This window comes from Dermacentor andersoni, chromosome 1 (assembly GCF_023375885.2).
Source record: "Dermacentor andersoni chromosome 1, qqDerAnde1_hic_scaffold, whole genome shotgun sequence".
NCBI classification, from domain to species: Eukaryota; Metazoa; Arthropoda; class Arachnida; order Ixodida; family Ixodidae; genus Dermacentor; species Dermacentor andersoni.
Genome location: NC_092814.1, coordinates 298,896,491 through 298,917,139, shown reverse-complemented (window position 1 = coordinate 298,917,139; position 20,649 = coordinate 298,896,491). Strand labels below are relative to the sequence as shown.

The window sequence follows — 20,649 nt, the reverse complement described above, 5'->3', positions numbered from 1 at the left end:
ATGCGCTGTAAAAAAGTCGAGTCCGAGAATCAGATCATGGGGGTAGTCGGTCAGCACTGTAAAAACAGGAACTTGGTGGTCGGCGATACTTTTACGGAAAGTACACATTACAGTGTCGTCAACATTACTGCCATTGATCTCGCGTATGGCTCGTGTAGTAGCAGGAGTGAGAACCTTCCTCAGTCGACAACGGAGGTTACAACTCAGTATGGTTACCTGGGCTCCAGTAGCTATTAATTAACGCCGCCAAAGGGACACCGTCGATGTGAATATCAAGTAAGTTCTGGTTCGTTGGGAGCGTCCATGGAGGACTTCGACACGACGAAGATAATGCAGCACTACCTCCAGGAATAATCCCTTGATTTGGGTGAGTTGGTTCATCTTGACAGTTTTCATAAAAACGCGCTAAAGACGAAGACGAAGTCGAATGAACATGTGTTCCTTCGACTTCGTCTTCCTCTTCAGTGCTTTTTATGAAAACTGTCATACCTCCAGGAGCTGCATGGTCTAGTTTTCCGTCCGGGAGGTTCCATAATCGGTCGGCGACGAATAGCGGCGTGGTTGGGGCAACGGGGACCGACGGCGCTGAGGGGACGGCGAGCAAGCAGGACGACTTTCAGCGACGGAGACGTCAGAGGAAGGAGGCATACGGCGAGGCGAATAACGGCGCGGGTCGGCATATGGGCGAGGAGACGGGGAAAGGGAGCTCGAGTACGGCGACGTCCAGGACGTGCGGCAGTGGCGAGCGACGCCGCCAATGCGGAGGCAACGAAAGCAAATGGTTTTGTCAACCGGAGTTCTCCACTCGGTAGGGTTGCCGTATCTGGGAGGGGAATACAGACCGCTGTGAGTCGTACCTGTCGGCACCGGTCGGGCGTCAGGTCGGGAGACGGAGCAGGCAGCAGGAAAACCTAGGTTTGGAAATTCTTGCCGCACAACTGCCTGAATGAGAGAGATCACTGGGGCTGGTTGGTCAATGGTGGGGTCAAGTGGGCGTGGATGGAATGGCACAGGACTTGTAGCCTCAAGCTCATGGCGAACAATACGTGTGGGCTGCTCATTTAAGGGTGGTGAAGCGGTAAGGTCGACGCAAGGCGACGTCGCAGCCGTGTTAGGGAGCCGGGAGAACTGTGGAATGACGCGGCGGCTTTTGGCAAGCTCGAAGCGGCGGCACTCCTTGACAATGACATCGATGGTGGACACATTGTTGAAGACCAATAAGTTGAACGCGTCGTCCGCGATGCCTTTGAGTACGTGGCTGACTTTGTCAACCTCGGCCATTTTCTCGTCGACTTTCCGGCAAAGAGCGAGCACGTTTTGTATGTACGAGACATACGATTCAGTAGAAGATTGAACTCGGGTAGCGAGCTCTTTCCTAGCAGCCAGCTGCCGCCCGGTGGGATTTCCAAAGAGGTCGCTGAGCTTCTCCTTGAAAGCATCCCAGCTAGAGATCTCGTCCTCGTGTGTCCGGAACCAGACACGAGGAATTCCGCCCAAGTAGAATAGGACATTCGCTAGCATAATGGTAGGTTCCCAGCGGTTGTTTCGGCTAACACGCTCATACAGGCTGAGCCAGTCCTCAACGTCGACATTATCTTGGCCGGAAAATATGCCAGGATCGCGGGGATTGGTAACCGTAACGTACGTTGTTGTCGGGGTCGCAGGAGTAGAAGCAGACGAGGTGTCGTCACCGGGAGCCATGGCGGAAAGCAGGAAAATGCGGCCGCTGCGGGGCTCTGTGGCGAGGACGGGGATCGACAACCTTCACCAAAATATTACGCGAACAAAGGATTATGAACTGGAGACTGTTTACAAAGTATATTTACAAAGGATAACTGGAGCGCTGGCCAGTTTATCCGACAGCTCGAGAGCCAGAGAACGTTCGTTGTCTTCGTCGGGGTGCCCGCGTGCATAGTGCACAAGATGCACGAAATACGAATGTATCAATATATACCGACCATAAGTTTTTAGTGCGTTAGAATTCTTAGGGTACTTCACAAAATTTCCTGGGGAGTTTGACAAACCCTGTGTGTTTTATATTTGTCTCTAACCGTTTTCTCGCCTGCCTGGGTAACTGGGTAGTCTATAATCGAATGGGTATTGCATCGGGCTGTTGTGCTTAAGTAACAGAATTTGACATCAGCCGTCCGACCAACACGGATCAATGAGTATGCGGCACACTGTGAATATTTTCAGCTCTTCAACGAACGTCTTTCACGTCGAGAAGGGTCAGTATATATACGGGATTGTGTATGTATCGCTCTTCAATGACTTTTTGACGCCGTCTTAGAGCACTGAGTATGTGCCACTCGGTATGTGCTGGTCGTCAATGAGCCTCTTCGATGCCAAGTTCGGTCACGTGGTATTTGCCACACTGTAATAAGTAGGCTGTTAATTTAACAGGAATTTACCCGTAATATTGGGTTGCCAAAGTTCTGACGAAAAGATTACACGTGACCGTTTCTTCATTTTTTAGCATGTGGTCAGGTTCAAGTAATATTATTGTTAAAACTAAAGGCCCTACACTGTAAAAAATTACGTACGTTTTAAAGCGAAATACCATAAAATCTACGTATTGCTATAAGATCAACGTGAACCTGCAATTTTTATTATCGTTATTGTGCAGTACAATTAACAAGCACCAGTCAAAAATACGAAATTAGATGTTTTTGTGCTCACCTGATACACTTCTACAACCTAAAATTCATTACTTGCAATATGCCACAGGTGCCTGCTTTGCAGGCTGCCAGGCCTATAATGCAGCAGAGAATTCAGTGCGAAGGAGATGGCCAGTGTGACAGATTTCGTTTATTAAAGAAAAATTATCAGTTCTTGCTGATTCTCCTCTTGGTGAAAGACAACGGTAGGGTAAAATTTGTGCAGTGAGCTTTGCCAAACATGTCAAGTTGTGGGCGTTCCTGAAAAGGACAAAAATAACAACCTCATTATCCCATGGCTAAGACATATTGTGGACATATACAACAGTAAATTCAGCTAAAAGGACTATCGCAAGCAATACAAAGTTTTCAAAGTAGTGGAACCTAGCCTAAGTCATCTTTGAACTTAGTACCACGAGAACGAAAGACAGTCGTGCGACCAATAAGGCATAGCTGACAGCATCGACTACAATTTGGTGTTGCTGGCTACATGATGTGACTATATGTATCGCAAGTCTTCGTGTGGTAAAAAGCGTTCATGACAAATACATCTAGCACTCCCAGAGGCCTCCAGCACGCCATTAAGAAGTTGAATTACTGCTCTAATCAGCGGGCATGACCATGGCTTTTTTAGTCACTTGTTTTCTATTTTGAACTATTTTGAGCTATCGTGCCTGCAGTTATGTCAGTGACCGTTAACAGAGCGTCATTTATCACTAATTATCGTTCACAACAGCTGCACGTTTTCGATACATGCGGTGCAGACTCAGATTTAAGCGCATTTCAAATGTTCACATGCGCACATTTTAAGCAAAGCTTACTTTTTACGATTCATACATACCGCAGACTAATCATCTATTTAGTAGCAGCAAATCTGCAAGTAGAAAAAGATTCAAGATGCAAGAGCTTCTAGATCAAATTTATTTCATACAAGGGAATGCATGAACGGCTGCTGGCAGCAGGCCAAGTGTTCTGGTTCTTGGAACCTTGGGGGCAGAATTCAAAGAAACTGGAAAGGCAACAACCTATTAAGAGTAACAACAGGTTATCTTTATTGCACTAATCACATCAAGATGGCAAACTTGCAGAGTAATTATTCACACAGTGCAGACTGTAATATGACAACACATTTTTCTTGATCTCTTACCACTCAGAGTAGAGTCAGTAGTTAAGACACTGTATCAAGTCAATGAAATCACTGAAGCAGGCTTTGGCCAAAAAGCCAGGTTACAAAGCTTCGTGACCTATCGCATCAGAGGCAAGGAAATTTTACGTCATTCAACAGTGCATTCACTCCACTCCCGCCCACAGGAAACAGCATTCACCAAAGCACAACGTAGTTTTCCAACATGTTTAATTTAACGACAAGTTTTGTTCCACTGGCACCGTGTAGAGCGCTTTACCGCCTTCCGTGCGGTTTGTGCAGTGTGGTGCGCTCCACCCCGTCATACTGGAATACAAGTGCCAGTACGATGTGTTTCGTATCACTTCACCAAGGTCCTTGACTTCACATCGTCGAATACCGTACCTGAAACCCGCAGCTGCTCCTCTGAACGCACGATCGACGGTCCGCTGATTGCAATGGCGATGGCACTGACGGAAACGACGAGTTCGCATGAGTCGGCGATGCGCCCGTAAAGTTGGCTTCGTAGCGGCGCGCATCATTTGACGTCATTTTTCGCGCTCGGCCAATAGCGGTGCGAGCGGCGCCGGAAAAGTTATGCGCAACTCTGCTCCCTGTGGGAGCATATACAGGAACAGTACTAGGGAAACGCGAAATAGGTGTCCCGCTGCACTACACGCCTTGTGCACAAATCGTTTCGATGGTGCCAATACGTTGTGTCACTGTATTGATACAATGTTATCCATAATACCATCGACAGTCGTCCTGAGATGGGTTCTGCCGATTGTTTTTTGTGCCAGATCGGACAAAGTTAATCCATAGTAGGTGAAGTACCTAAAGAACGTAAGTGCTTTAATTTCTGTGTTTCGGGAGCAATTACTTCTCTGAAACACTTCCAGTACCATCCTTACCAAAATTACACGATGCGCATCATTGTGATTGTGATATGCTCCCTAAACTTCAGCTTTTCTCTATTTCTTTCTAGCAAACTTGGCGAACGTGATTAAATATGTTGACGAATGGCAAAACATGATTGCCATAGCCGGATTCACAAGCGTCGACTGTTTCTTATTTCTCAGGTGCGTAGTGGAGCAATTCCGCTCTTCATTTCGTCTTTTTTTCTCTCCCCCCCCCCCCCCAGTAGAGGACCTTACAGAAATTTCATATATAGTTTTACGTAGAAAAAGTTACTTATGACTTTATAAAGAATCGGGCATATAGGACACAACAGTAATGAATAGTCATTTACGTATATAATCATATATAGTCATATCTGTTAATTTCTTTTATACCGGTATCTGGCTCTCCCTTTATCAGCCATATACAACCATATCTGCCCAATTCTTTATATAACCATATCAATATTATTCCAGTAAGTCTGATATAAACTGTATTTGGGTGTCTGCTATACATATTTTATATACATATATAGCTCTTCTAAAGATATATATGTAAAACTCCTTACATTTCGGTTTATCTGAGCCGGTGTAACATATTAGCAAGCGTATGTCAACTCTATATAAAGGTATTTCTAGTTAATGCTCCCACTTGTTCTTCGGAATTAGTATGTGAAAATAGTGCGGTATAGACATATTATACGGTGAACGAATTCCGCGTGGTATTTGTGCGTGTAAATTTAGTTGATTTGCCCGGAGTGTCCCGTTGATACCGTAGCATACATGCATAAATATTGTCACGTGGTAGTGACGTTAAAGAACACAGTAGCAGTACTGTGAAAGACAAAACTAGCTTTTATTGGGCGAACCTGTGCCCACAAAACAGGCTACAGTTAAAGCACAACGAAAGCGGCGAACACAGTCGGCGATCGTCGAAAATCTGATCAGCGGGTCAAGCGCGTCGGCTTTTATAGATCAGTTGTCGAATGTTCCAGAGTAACCGCTGGGACCCGCGTGCCTTCCACAAAGTTCTACACTATTCGCGTCACGCGATGAAATCTGATAACACAAGGTTCGGCGACAACAGACAGCCGGATAGAAGCATCGATAACTTTCCAGAAACTTCGGATACATGCAGGCGCGTCCCGTGCTGTGCGATAACACTTGTTAGGCGGCCAAACGTGGTCGCCCGATAAAGATAAGTACACGTGTCAATATATATGAAAGCATTTCACCCTGGCCTTCTTGCTTCAAAATGGTTGTTACGCCTGCTGCCAGTGAAGGAAAAGATGGGATCGCCCACATAAATTCACATCCACAGAGCATGTAAACGGCATATATATTTGAAAAAAAAAAATTCTGCTCAGAAGAGCGACAGCACGCTCAGATCGCAAAATGTAAGCGCTGATAACTCTTTTTCGGCGTCACGGTAGCTTGTTTTTTTCGCATATGTACTTTCCGGGTATAGGCACTTGTATACCACCTGAAATAAAAGGAATTATTCACAATTGCCTTGAGACTAAAAGCGCTATTACAATCATTGTAGTGAGCAGAGTGATTTGAAATATGGCTTACTTGAAACCTCCGCAACCATTTCTTTCATGTATCTCGCATCATTACACGGCAAGAAAAATTAGGCCAAATGGGAGTAAATGATTTGTTGTCTACGGAATTCCCCGATAGGAGTTTGATATGCTCCGGTCAGGTGGAGTAAAAGGTTTACACCCCTGCGGAACGGAAGTTTAGGATGGACTGATGGGAGTATATGTTTACCCCCATCGGGGAGCTTTTGCAGTAAGCTATGGCACTTTATATTTACATTCGTCGGGGAAGTTTTGCATGGAGCTATGGGTGAGTATGTTTGCATCCATGTAGAAGATTTTGCAGGCAAGTATGGCGCTATATGTTTACAAGGAGCTTTTGCTTGAAACTATAAAATATATGTTTCATTTATCGAGGAGCTTTTTCAAAGCGCTTTTTGCATACTTTTTTACATTATCGTAGAGCTTTTGCACGGTGCTATGGGAGTATTTGTTCACATACATCAAGAAGCGTTTGCAGGTAGCTATGGGAGCATTTTTTACATTCATTGGGAAGCTTTTGCAGGGAACTTTGGAAATATTTATTTTACATGTATCATGGAGCCTTTGCAGGGTACCAGGGGGAGTATATTTTTATTGATCGGATAGCTTTTGTACGCAGATATTGAAGTACCTGTTCCTATACTGTGTACTGCACCTGAAGCAAACAGCTAGCGTCCGTACACTAGCGGCCGTACACGTGCCGATGTAAACAAATGCGTCATTATAGTGTTGCATAAATACTCTGCGCACAGTATCGTGGGAACTCAGGCGCACGTTAGAGAAGCCCAGGTGGTCCAAATTATTCCGGAGCCCCCTCTACGGCGTGCCTCATAATCAGATCGGGGTTTTAGCACGTAAAATCCCATAATAAATTCAGTTGCTACGATACGGCTAACCTCGTCTGAGCGCAATCGACCCCAACTCGAACTTGATGTGCAGCTGACGGGTGCTCATGGTCGTGCACTTCAACTTCCTAAGCATGTTTGGCTTCGTATTCAGTATGACTAAGTAGAAATTATAGGAATACAAGCGTGGGCACTGTGGCAATGGCTTTACGGTGCGATGTATTCTTTCAGAGACACATCGCACGGTGACTGGTTTTTTTGGCGTAGCTCAACGAAAGCGCGTCATGGTATTTCAATGACTGGCGGTTGTAACTAGCGTCAAAGTCGCTGTCGCGGCCTCAGTGCTCTGTTCACGAGGCGTACAGTCACACAAAACGTAGATTACGACGACTGACAAATACACAAAACCATCTCAGCTCGCTTTATGCAGCATCTCCGTCTGAGTTCCGGGGTGCCACGAAGCCATACATATTGTTTATCGCGAAGCCTGCTAATGTGGCGCCACAGCGTAGTGCAAAAAGTGGATTGGTTAGTGCAGCATCCAAGGATCAGGTGGACGATTGGACCTCACCGACCTCTCCACCAATCGCCTACTCAGGCAAATAAGGTAAGCCGGTGTGATCGAACCGGCGCCAGAGTCTAAGCGACCAGCATGGTCTCGAAAACACAGAGGGAACAAAATAATCATGAATGATGGGTAGAGCCGAGTGTGAACCGTGCGCGACATGCGCACACACACGTCCTCACCTGCTTCGGGATCCCACGAGGTGGGCCACGTGCAGAACAATCATTGCACGGTCCGTAAACAAAGTGACTGTCAGGTACGACTGCGTTGGCCGGGCGGGAGCACATGTCCTATACGCGCCGTTGCGGTCAATCCCACGCAAAGGCTCTAGTGGTCCACACCGCTCATTTTCTTGTTTCCACGTATCGAACACCGCTCTCTGCCTGCGCCACCGCATCGAAGAAAACCCAACAGTCACAACAAGAAAAAAAGTAAGAGTACAGCAGCATCCTTTCTACGCCCCACCTCCCTCTATGAAATATTGTCTTACTCGTTTCCGCAATGCACTTCGAACGTCAAAAGAACAGAACATTCATAAAAGCGGATATGGGAGGGATTCACATGAGAAAAATGAAGTAGCGGCAAGGAAAAAAAATGGAAAATGAAAATAAAGTTAGAACAAGCACTTTAAACACAATGGAAAGAACCCGAGCCATCGTGAAACACGAGAAAATTACCACTACAATTCATTCACTTGCACTGTAATACACATTAGTGTTACTGTCGTAAGCAGCGATGCTTCTAGAACCGTACTCATTGGAAAATGTCCTCCAGTTCAAGTAAACTTCGACCTCGTCCGAGTTTTCGGCTTGACACCCTCGATCAAGGTTCCCCGTCTCACAAACACGATCACACGATGCAAGTCTCGGGTCACCACGCGAAGCACACTTGCGTATCTTAGGACGGATATGACACATTTTCTTTTTCTGACCAATTTCGTCAACAGACTAATCGTCCGCGTCACTATCGGTGTGCGGCCGAACGTGGCAGCATTTGCCTTGCACAACATTCACATTGTAACTTATTTTTTTCGGTTGTATCCACTTGTTAGAGCTCGGGCTGGAGGCAGTGAGCTATTTTCCTGGTGTCTTCGGTTCGACGTTGCGCGTTTAGGCCTTTATCTACATGAGGTGTTGGATCATTCTTGAAGGCCACAAAGGGGGCGACACTGGCCGGTGTTCCGGGTTTTAGCAGTCAGAGCAGGAGGTGATGTACTTGCTGATGTGGTAAAACATCTTTTTTTTTTTGCCAGAAATAAAGGCGGAGAACAATATTCCCCCACCCACGCGAGACGTCGAGGTGGCCCGCTGAAGAGTCGACATGACAGTGCTTTAAATCTTCCGACCTCAAACACGCAGGGACACCGAGTACCGTGCGACCTTCGTGAAAGCATTTCACCTTTATGCGCAAAATACCATCAACTCACCGAGGGATCCGTGCTGTTCTTTTCAGTTTCTGACAGCCGAATGTACGGCTGCTCTAAGCAATGTATAATTACTCTCATCCACGCGTAGATCCATGTGCTCATATGTTCATCCCGCACGAGCAACGGTAAGGTTTTCTGTACTTGCTGGCGCGGGATGATGCGGAAGGAGGGAAAGCCTGCCAGAGTTTCTATTCTGGAAGTAAGAATGCTGCCGTAACTTTGTGTCGGTCCCGTTTGCTTGTACACGAGATACGAGGGGCTGACCATTCGACAAAGTATAAAATGGCCGGCCGGACGGGCCCCCTCCGCCCGGCCATTCTCGTTTCCCGAGGCGTAGAGCTGCTAACCCCGAGTATCACGTTCCTCCATACGTTGAGGTCCGTCTTCTCGGACCCGGTTCCGGAACTGGGGCGCGAAGGGGCCGATGTGGTCGTAGAGATGGCATCGTGGACGCCCGTCGTTCTCATCGGAACTTGCTGGTGGCCAATGTGCTGCAGAACGTCGTACACCTCCTTTTATAGAATTGAAGCGGTCCGATAACGAGGCTATGGAGTCCGCGATCGCCTTCAGGTCCTTATCGTGCTCGGTAGCTTCTCGCGGGCAAAGGCGCTCTGCCGCAGCGCAGGTACTGAAACATGTCGGAGGCGGCTGCTTAGCTGGCAAGCGGGTATCATTTCAACGGGATGTGTCGAGACGTCTGGGAACCATGGCTGCAGGCCGGCAGAGAAATAAGAGCCAATCGGTTGTGGCTGGGAGGTGCGGATCATCAAAGCAGCCCCACTAATAATCGAGAGCAGATGTCCGGGTTTGCGATAATAATCTTTCCCGCATGTCCGGACGCAGGCCGGGCATAGTCCTCTTCAGTCATCGAGGAATTAACTCTGGTGCACAGCTTTACAATGACGTCCAACCTTCGTTTTCGTATTTATTGGGCACCGTTCTCTGCCTGCCTCCCTCACATCAAAGAGACCAACCAGTCGCAAAAAAAAAAAAGGACCTGTGGCATACATCCTTCGCGATATGTTGCCAGATCTGGGACCCTAAAAGTCGTATAAGGCGCAGGAAATACAGGAAACACACAATATAAGGCATCGTATCGGGCTATAATGCAAGATCTGGAACTTTATAAATCATATCAGGAACGTTGAGCATAAGAAACGTGCCATGTAAGGAATTATATAGGACCGTATTTTGGGAAGTTGGGATCTGGGTCCGGGGTCCATGCTTGGGACTGGGGCATCAGTATATCAGGGTCACTAGCCTGTGCTATACCGGGACGTCGTACTAAGTGGACCAAGCGCGCCCCCGCCGTCGTCTGTGCCTATCTTCGCGATTTGCTTCTTCATGAGGAGATGAGATAGGGAGGTTGAAGCGAAAGACTAACTGGTTTATTTTACATATTCACAAAACTGGATCCAGATATGAGAGCACAGTACATATCGGAGTGCTTTAAATGTCGGAGTTCACTACATGTCTGAGCACACCACATCAGGACCCACACTGCAACAAATGTGTCCTCTTTTAAGACAGTTCTCTTCCCTAGTTAACTAGACGAGGGAACCTGACGACTGTGCCTTATCCAAGCATAACGGTCGAACTCTTCGTAAAATCCCACGTATGGCCACACCAGCTGGCTGGACTCCGCCTCTGATGTCCAATCTTCAAACCCACCTACGAATTAATGACGAAGGCAATCTGGAAACGTGTCCACGCTGATTCCACGGGAGTCGTTGACACTGGCTCATTGCTGTTCGGGACGGTCAGCCCGTCACGTTCACGTGACTAGCCTTCACGGTTGTTACAGCTTGAGCGGGGTGTAGTGGTTTTCGCCTCGAAGGGAACATCTTTGTTTGCTCGTCAAAGTCGGCAACGGGACTCGTCGCCGTCCCGGCGGGTGTTGGTGAAGGGGCTGCTTCGAGGGAAGTACCTAAAGAATGCTCATCACCGTTTTTGTCCGCAACAGACACCACCACCACCACCGCAATATCCGACTGGATGTCACCAGTTGTCAGGGTGCCCGAAGCCTCGGCCTTCAGTTCCGACCTTATCTCCTCACGAACATGTAACTCTCGGCGATAGACAGCGACGACGGCGTGATTCCGCTTAGCCAGGTTAGTGCGGCGCCCTGGTATAGCGCGGGCCAGATAACATGTTTTAGGTGCCCCGGTGGCGTAGGCAAGCGACTATCAGAGTGACGCCTGAGTGCGAACCACGAACCACAAGGCCTGGATCACAACAGTGCAGCAAAAGTGGTGCGTTTGCCATATCTCACCTCATATGCACCTTGATATATTGATACGTGACTCTATGTCAGGTTTTATATTTGCGTATGTGACCATATAGAAAAGATTTGTAACAGGTAGATATGACCCATACTTGAAATTTCTTACGAGGGGGGGGGGGGGGGGGGGGGTTCATAAGTCTGTCACAAGTCCTTCATAGGTCTGTCGTATTATCACATATTTTGGTGGACTCAGCAGCAACATTCACTACTAACGGAAGCCTATAACGAGAGTTGCACCTCATGGTTGTCTCGGAACACTCCACATAGTCATCCTGTTTCAGTGGTCGATAAAGGGTGCTCCGACTGCATTCGGTTGGTTCTTTCAGGCTGTCTAAATCCGACTTAGATCAACTTTATCGGAATGCGATCACTGACGACGTCGGAGAAATCACCACATTTGGTAATTTTCAGCACACGCGAGTGTTGTGCACCTTTCGATAGGACGCTTTTGACCGTGTCCGCTCGGACATTTAGGCTGCTTCGTGATTTTGTTTTAACTGCGTGCTGTCGTGTTTTATGTGGCTGACGTCGATGATAGCGAAGCGGCAACGTTGGTGTTCGGTCAGGCATCCCTGGAAGTTCTCCTCGGCCCTGGCTTGCTTCCCTCTCATTGCTCCGGAAAGTGAGCAGCCATTCAGGTGGCACGCTTTCCCTGTTATTCAGATCTCGAGCATCCGGGAATTGGAATCGGAATACCAGATCGACAACCCTAATGTACCATTAGTCAAAGTAGCAACTACAGAAGAGAAGTTATCCCTAATGCTTAGCGAAAGTGCAGTAACTGTAATTGTAACTGTAAGTGCAGTCTACTGTAATGCTGATTTAAAAATGGCGACTGACGACAGCACTATTTGGCCGGTTTGTCCACAACAATTTTCGCAAATTCAGGCAGCTTGTAAAATAATGTATCGTAATATAATGTAACAAATGCAGTTTTCACTCGAGCAAGACAAATTTTTAAATATACCCGCCGTGGTTGCTCAGTGGCTATGGTGTTGGGCTGCTGAGCACGAGGTCGCGGGATCGAATCCCGGCCACGGCGGCCGCATTTCGATGGGGGCGAAATGCGAAAACACCCGTGTACTTAGATTTAGGTGCACGTTAAAGAACCCCAGGTAGTCCAAATTTCCGGAGTCCCCCACTACGGCGTGCCTCATAATCAGAAAGTGGTTTTGGCACGTAAAAACCCCATAATTTTTTTTTTAATTTTTAAATAGAATTTTAGTGATTTACGTGTCAAAAACCGCGATTTGTTTATGAAGCACGCCATAGTGGGGGACTCCGGATTAATTTTGACCACTAGGGGACCTTTAATGCTCCCCCAATGCACGACACACGCGCGATTTTGCATTTCGCTCCCATCGAAATGCGGCCGCCGCGGCCGTGATTTGATCACCGCCACCTCGTGCTTAACAGCGCAACACTATAGCCGCTAAGCATCCGCGGCGGGTAAGTTGAACTTCTAAGCAGCTTTCTTTGATGAAATTCACGATTGTTTCTGCTTATTGCCGCACTTGTAGTGTCGCTCATTTGGGCAAACCGCTATAGTCGACATTATTATGCTCACACGAACATGTCATGATTATGCATAAAGTGCCTTGATTAGAAAAATATCAAAAATTTTCATCACTTGATGTAGCTGAGAACTGATCTGGTCTTTATTATCTTTATACCCGGCACCCACCAAACCCCGCCCCTTGCTGCAGTGGATTTCTCCTAGCTGCAGTAGTATGCAAGCAAAACAGGACTGGAATCATCATATTCCTCTTTGCTGTAATTCGAAGAGTGATCAGGTAAGTTTGACATGGAAGGAAGTGCGTGTGCTTTTCCTTCTTCCTTTTTTGCCAGTGGTCATTGTGGCTCAACCTCTAAAGAAGTCGATTTTGAGGGGGACGGACGTGATTACAGAAGGCAGTAATAGCAAGAAAAGAGTAGTGGCTATTCCTTATGTTCATTCAGTATCGCACAGGCTTAAAAAAGTTGCAAGCAGATATCGTGTTCATCTTGGTGTCACTGCTCCCAATAAGCTAGGTAAGATATGCGCTGCCGTGCATAGAAAACAGGAGCAAGTGAAAAGCAAGAAAGAACAGAGTGAAACACGTCAAGAACAACAATTTTACTGACTGTCGTATGGGTGTGGTTTATAAAGTTCCCTTCACCTGTGGTCATTTCTACGTAGGGCAAACGGGGCGGTGTATCAGTCGGAGGCTAACGGAACATAAAAGGTTGTTAACCGGTGGATCACCTTTTAATATTTCCTTACATTGCCAAGACCGCCAAGATTGTAACTGGACGTCTGAGTTAGTTCAATGCGCAATATTGTAGAGGTATATGAATGAAGATATGCGTCTTATGGTCGAGGCAGGGCATATCAATAATGGTGGAAGTGCGTGCGTGAGTTAGCCTTCGATTACCTTACATAAGGAAGAGATCAAATGCTTAACAGTTACCTCTCACGTAGACTGGCACGTGTACCCGATTGACCCGTGGTGCTACCATTGCAGAGCATGCGCAGATGAGATTTGTGTCTTTCTTTCTTTTTTTCGCCTCAGTGCTTCTTCCTTCAGTTGATAGTCGGCGTTCGTCTTGTCCACTTCTCTTCTGTCCGTGTCTGCACGCCTTACCCCTTCCTTGCATGATGCTTCCTTTAGGCCGTGTGGGTAGCCGTTTCTAGCCCGTTTACTCCCTTCTTGTAAAGCGAATGGTGTGAGTGAGTGAGTGAGTGAGTGAGTGAGTGAGTGAGTGAGTGAGTGAGTGAGTGAGTGAGTGAGTGAGTGAGTGAGTGAGTGAGTGAGTGAGTGAGTGAGTGAGTGAGTGAGTGAGTGAGTGAGTGAAAGAACATTACTTCGGTCCAGAGAAGACGCAGGGGAGACCCCGCGCCACCCGGCTAGTAGCACGTAGAGACCGCTAAGGCGAGCTTGACAGCCCCAGAGCTGGCACTCTGGACGGCCAGGGTTTGGTTGTTGAACTCAGGGCTGGCCAAGAGCGCAGTCCCCCTATCCTTGTTGAAGACGAAGCCGATCGTTTCACACTCCCACAGCACATGGGCCAATGTTGTCGTTAGTCCGCAGGCAGGGCAGTCCGCACTGCGATACCTTTCAGGGTATATAGCATGACGAACCGCAAGGTTAACATACGCACTGGCTTGTAAAAGACGAAGGGTCAATGTGAGCAAGGGTCCTGCCTCATTTCCTTTTATCACCCTTCTCTTCTAAAAGGACCTATTCCTTCCTCATTCGGATGAGTGACACACCTTCTTACGACAGTTGCGCCTATGGCAAGTTTATGGAACATCCCCTCAGCGTCTCTGCGCGCTATGACGAGCCGCGATTTCTACTCTGCACCACATTAGATCGCCGGGGTTCAAGAGCGAGCACAGTTAGAAAAGTACTTGAACCGTGGTCACACGCCTCACAAACCAAGAAAGCGACACGCGCGTTTCGACAGATCTTGAAGTCGATAGATCTCAGTGAGTGGCTGTTCACATCCGGATGAAGCGATGCTTAGTGTGTTCTATCATTTCTTTGTTTTCATCTCATAACCGCCTTTTCCATGCACGGGGTAGGAAAGCAGAGGCTGGTTGATCTCCCTTCATTTTACTTCCACGTTCTTAGGCTCTTCTCTTGATGCGCGGAGTATTGGGAGAGGCGGTATTGCGCGCACTCGTTTCACGGGAGCTGGTCGTGCTGCAGCAGGCTATTTGTTCGGCGGCGCCATGCATGTGACGTCATCTCTCTGACCTCCTCCGCGATATGTGTGCGGTATGATAAATTTGTGAAATCTGTCACTGTGGCGTTGTTAAAGCGAAGCATTCTTCCCTAAGAATGTATCGTTTCTTGCCATGGTACATACGTAGGACGGAATTTTGACATGTGAGGTAGGGCCAGTTAGTGCACCCCTGTTCTGCCTCATAAAACAACAAATCATAACAAAAAGCTTATAACACAATGTCGGCTCATAGGCATCTCTTCATTTAGGTACACAGCTAGACCTCTTAATGGAATAGTGCATCATATTCAACAGTTTCTTAAATTGACTTAAACACGTTTTATATATGGCCTACCCCATTCAAGGTCTATTAGTTAAGTGCAACTGGGTATGTGCTCATTATGAGCAACGCAACACAAAACAAACGGATAAACAGTTTGAAACGTTGTTCACGCACAAAGCTTCATGTCACCTGGATGCCAACAATGCATTGGGTCTGTATAATATTTTTTTTTCTTAGTATACATAAATGATGAACGCACTGTGAAAAAAAATTCATACTCTTCCAGAACCATGGTTCCGGTATTCTTTCTCCTCATGTGCCTACATTTACTGCCGCTCATTACGTCCGGACCGAACGCAAAGACTTACTTTCAGAGAGTGGACGAAGAGTTTCGAAGCCAATGGCTGGTTCTGCTGCTACAAGTGCAAAACTACTGCTTCGACATCATCCCTGACACCGTAAGGGTCTTCTTTGGTGTGCCTGTTAATTTGTTACCTTTCCAACACTCGAACCTCTCTTTATTTTTGTTGTCATGTTTTAAGATGGCTCTTTCAGTGAAAACTTGGTTTTTCTTCACCCACCGAGGTGACTTAGCGGCTATGGCGTTGCGCTGCTAAGCACGAGGTAGCGGGCCTTAATCCTGACCCCGTCAGCCGCATTCTGAGAGGGGCGAAATGCAAAAACGCACGTCTACCGTACATTGAGTGCACATTAAAGAACCCCAGCTAGTTAAAATTATTCCCGAGTCTCTGAGTATGGCGTACCGCACAATCAGATCATGGTTTTGTCACGTGAAATGTTACAATTTAATTTTGGTTTCCTTCGGGACAGGGGGCTCAATAGATATGCTATGAAAAAAGGGTAAATATTTCCGTCTCGGAAGCACAAAAATTTCATAAATTTTGGAGCTTTAGGGGCCAAAATCTCGATATTATTAGAAGCATGCCATAGTGGAGGACACTCGATTAAATTTGAGTCTACCTCGAGTTCTTTGCCGTGCACCCAATTCATGGTATGCGGGAGCTTTTGCATTTCGCCCCCTTTGAAATGTGGCCGCCGCGGTACGTTTCAATCCCGCGCACTCGGGCTTAGCAGCGCAAGGCCAAATCCACCACACTACCCCGGCGGGTGCCCCAGGAACATGTCTTTCAACTGTGCAAATCACTCAATTGTCGAATGTAAAAAAAAAATGGATTGCAAATGATTTTTTTTTCCTGCCATGAGTCAAAATACACGAAGAATCGCCTGTGGCAGAGGGCATAATTCTATCAAAAATAACGTACAGCGCGAAGGACAAGGACTGCGAAGACGACATACACAGCGCTGACTTCCAACAATATTTAATTGCGTTGCCACAACGTGTGTATATATACAAGAAAGGAAATTCTAACCTTTGAGCTAAGTTACTCGAAAAGGTGGTCTTTTATTCTGCGAGAAATAAAAATGGTTAATTGAATAATTAGTGCCATTACAATAATTCCCTTTGAACCAATTATGAGCGCATATTTCAATCTGCTATTTGCAGCTAATCAGCTTGCAAAGTATATACCCTTCGAACGGATTCCGAGGGGGACCCCGATTTCAAGATATGCACCGTCAAACTTGTGGCTAAAGTGCACTGTTGCTCCACTTACTTTTTAAAGAAAGCGCTGTTTTATGCATTGTAGCAGCAAAAGTAACCAGAAAAACAAAGCATCTTGTCGGCCGCTTTGCAAATTTATATCATGAAACTGGTGTAGTCCTGAGAATTCGTTCTAAGTCGATATGCCTTGCGTACTCGCTAGCTACAATTCTCAGATGAAATATGTAACGTGAGGTAATCAATGAAGTCAGAGAAAAGATGGAGCGAAGTATGTTTACAATGATTTGAACGATAAAAATAACAAGGGCGTGGAAAACGAAATCGCTTGACAAGACAACCTGCCGCAGGTGGGACTCGAACTCACATCCTCTGTATTATACGCATGCAAGACTGTACGATTTCACCTAGCGTGGCGAACCTGTTCTCATGCACTTTCTCGGATGCTTGTCTGTGGTGCAGTCGCCGAATTTTTGAAGTTCATCGCAGCAGCGCCGACTGAAATTTCTTTAAACGCTCTCCGGTGGACGCCTTCCGGTGATGCACGGACGAGAATAATAGCCTCTCTCGTTCTCTCCGACTGTTCTATTTCCGTCATCACTCCAGAAGATATGCGAGATTATTAACCTCTGATGGTTCCTCTCTTTTAACACGAAATTGCTTTATGCCGGAGTCGACCATCAACTTGCGGTAACGGATGTGACGTCGGTGCGAACGCGTGAAGTTTACTCTCTTGACAGGGATGGCGCAGCCATCAATGAGCGGTGAAGTGAAGTACTGCATCATGACATTTAGGAGCGCCGACAGTGAGCGCTTTGGTAGTCTCAGCGCTAGGGGGCCTCGATGTGAGCACCGCCTCGAGCACGCGAGGCGTGGCATCGAGGCACCCTACTCAGCGTAGCGGAGGCTCCAACGCGGTGTAGCCTGGTGTAGGCGGTGTAGGCCTTCTGCTGAGGTGACGACGCAGTTTCTACATATGGTTTTTCTTTCACGTCCGATTAGCCTGTGACGCCTCGTCACCTACGGAGCGTATCTTCAACATGTATGAGCAGTGCTTACACGCCGCCTTTTCCTTCCTTGCGATGGCACCAACTAAGGAAACTGTTACGATAAGAGGCGCAGAAAGGCAACGACGTCGAGGAGCGAATCTCGCTTTGGTCCGGTGAGAGACAGGCCGCAGTGAAGCAGAACGCCTTCGCGCGTACGGAGCTCACGCTGCGAACTCTGCCACTGGCATTCCTGAAGCTGAGCGCGTGGCCACTCGACTGGCTGCCCAAGACACAACGGAGACCGACCGAAATTCTCGTACCTTCACCGAAGTGACCCGACAGCGGGACGCCGCTCGCTAGCAGGATACCACGCGCCAAACACCCTGCGACACGGTCGTCGACCCGTAAATCGTGCGCTTTTCTCTGCAGCGGACCGCGAGTTCACGAAACAAACATGCAAAAGTTTCTGCGAAGACAGGTTTCGCTTTCGTATTCTACCGATCTCTGCGAAAGAGGGATCAACCACATTTTTTTCTCTCTCTTCGTTTTTTTTTTTATTTTCGCTTACGATAAACGGTATTACCCGCAATGGAACTCTCATGAGGCGTACATGAAGGATTCAGTTAGAAACAAACTAATGAGACGATATGATATACTGCGGGAGTGATGACGGCGTAAGACAGCCGTCAAAGAGGAGGAGAAGGACATTAATCTTTTAGTGGAAGGTGGAAGACATCTTGGTGGGAGGGGGGAACGAGGGGGGGGGCTGTTGCATGAACTCTTTTGGCCCGTGCTCACATGATTACTTTCAAAAGTCGGCGACTGCACAAGATTAGCCCTGGTATTGTAACCACCGCCGCTGACGGCGAAGTCGGCGGATATAGAACGCGGAAGAGTGTACGTCCGATAAACTATGCAATGTTTTATTGATAGTGCAAAGCAGCTTAAAAGCAATGTAAAAAAAATCAGATAGGGTAGCCATTTAGCTGCGCATTGCAACAAATACGCATGTATGCTCCAATGTTCAGTGACACTTAGGTTTCTGAAGCACGTAAAAAGCAAAAAAAGAAAGAGTAATTGTAGAAGCTCACTGCATTGCTAAAGGAGAAGATAAATGTGTCAGTGCAGCGTCACTCGGTCTATCAAAGTTTGAAATAATTTTTCTGGATAAACAGCTCTACTTGCAGAAAGGGTGCATGCCCTTCACCCTTTAGGTTCGTGTTGGCGTCTTTTTTTTTTTTTTTTGAGCGCTGGTTGCTCTTTCAGTAAAATTTTCAGTTGGCACTTCAGCGCTTGTCATGTTTTGTTTGTTTTTGATAACTGTCTTCGTCCTCTTCGCGCTGCTTCAAGTAAAAGGGGCCCTGAAATGATTTTCATGATTTCGTACAAACGTACTGAGTCATTAGTGTAGGTCCATCTGATCATTAAGTGACACATTCTAGCGCTTCTCGTGAAGCGTGTGATTTAGTATGTGGTTCTAAAAATGTGTATTTCTGCTAATGATCGCAGCGGCACCGCCCGCCTGAGTTTTCAGCCGCACCAGCCCACTTGATGCGCGTTGCCCGTCTGAGGTCAACTGAGTGAGCTATCCGATTGGCTATCCAGGTCGTGTGATCTCTAATATTTCCAACTTTATGGGGAATAAATTTTCTTCGAATAGTTGGAATGTTGGTTAATTTGTTTCTGTGAAACATGACTAACAGAAAGGGAATACACGGCAATTTATCACAGCATTCATGCACTTCCCGCTCACGGCAAGTGTCGTCTGCTTGTGTTACTACATTCTCCGTGTTGACGCTGGTGCGCGGTCAGTGCTGGTCTCGCACTTTCTTTTTAGCGAGCACCATGTATCGCCCATGTTACGTTGTGGGCTGCAAATCTAGCGATCGGCGACGTGTCATGCTTCGACATCGTGTCCCTCTGCAAGGCAGCATGCGAGCGGAGTGGCTGCAGCGCGTCGGGCTGTCCGGCATTCGTGTAAAGGAAAGCGCAAGTGGACTGGGCGTTTTACGCAATGAGAAGAGGCGCAAAGGCGAACGATCTGCACGGTGCAGCCACCTGGTGGCACAGAATTGAACCAGACAAACGCAGCTCTAAAATTGCAGTAGCCAAGTGTATTCTATATTGCTTCTGGCGTAAATTTTCGACAGGAGCGTAACCGTGAACATGTCTTTTTAAATGTTCAACTGTTTTACACTTCGCTAGAGGAATGTCAGCTCTGTATTTGGCTGGTTAACCTCTGCGCCACCAGCTGGCTGGACCATGCAGGCCTATCGGGCTGCTCGCATACGTACGTCTACGCTACAGCTCCTTCATCATAGCGGTATAGTAGTACGGAGGGGCTTTAGTTTACGCCTCCACCCATCCGTCAAAACGCCCAGCTCCCCTGTGGTTACCAGGATACCGGACACGCTCGGCGCTGGGACAGAAGGCTCCCAACGCACGCTGATTGGATAGCTCACTCTGGGGATCGACGGCCAGGTGGCTAGCGCAGAGGTTGGAGAGGGTTCGCCCGCTACTCCAAGACAGCCGGAAGTAGACGACACGACGTCACATCATGACGCTGAACAAGTGAAGGCGCAGGTTAGCCCCGATCACTCGGCGAACGAGGAGGAAAATCGTTTCTAGGGAGGAGGGTAACTTGTAATCATCTGTAGGTCTCTTAATATCAGACGCTTCTTTTAGATCGTAGCGCGAATTTTTTATTCTAG

General features: G+C 47.3%; 1 protein-coding gene and 1 long non-coding RNA gene across 2 annotated transcripts in view; one reads left to right on the top strand and one right to left on the bottom strand.

Annotated features, from left to right (window-relative positions):
- Positions 1-2,815: 2,815 nt before the first annotated feature.
- Positions 2,816-20,649, bottom strand: part of LOC140215331 (uncharacterized) — a 67,425-nt gene continuing 49,591 nt past the window's right edge. The window contains exons 2-3 of the long non-coding RNA XR_011892289.1: positions 7,852-8,052; positions 2,816-2,918 (exon numbers count right to left, since the gene is read on the bottom strand). This is a non-coding gene — a long non-coding RNA (uncharacterized lncRNA). The remainder of the gene's footprint in view (positions 2,919-7,851; positions 8,053-20,649) is intronic.
- LOC126547701 (nose resistant to fluoxetine protein 6-like) overlaps positions 15,701-20,649 on the top strand; it is a 47,525-nt gene continuing 42,576 nt past the window's right edge. The window contains exon 1 of the mRNA XM_050195654.2: positions 15,701-15,828. The gene's annotated coding sequence lies outside the window, so the exon portion shown is untranslated. The remainder of the gene's footprint in view (positions 15,829-20,649) is intronic.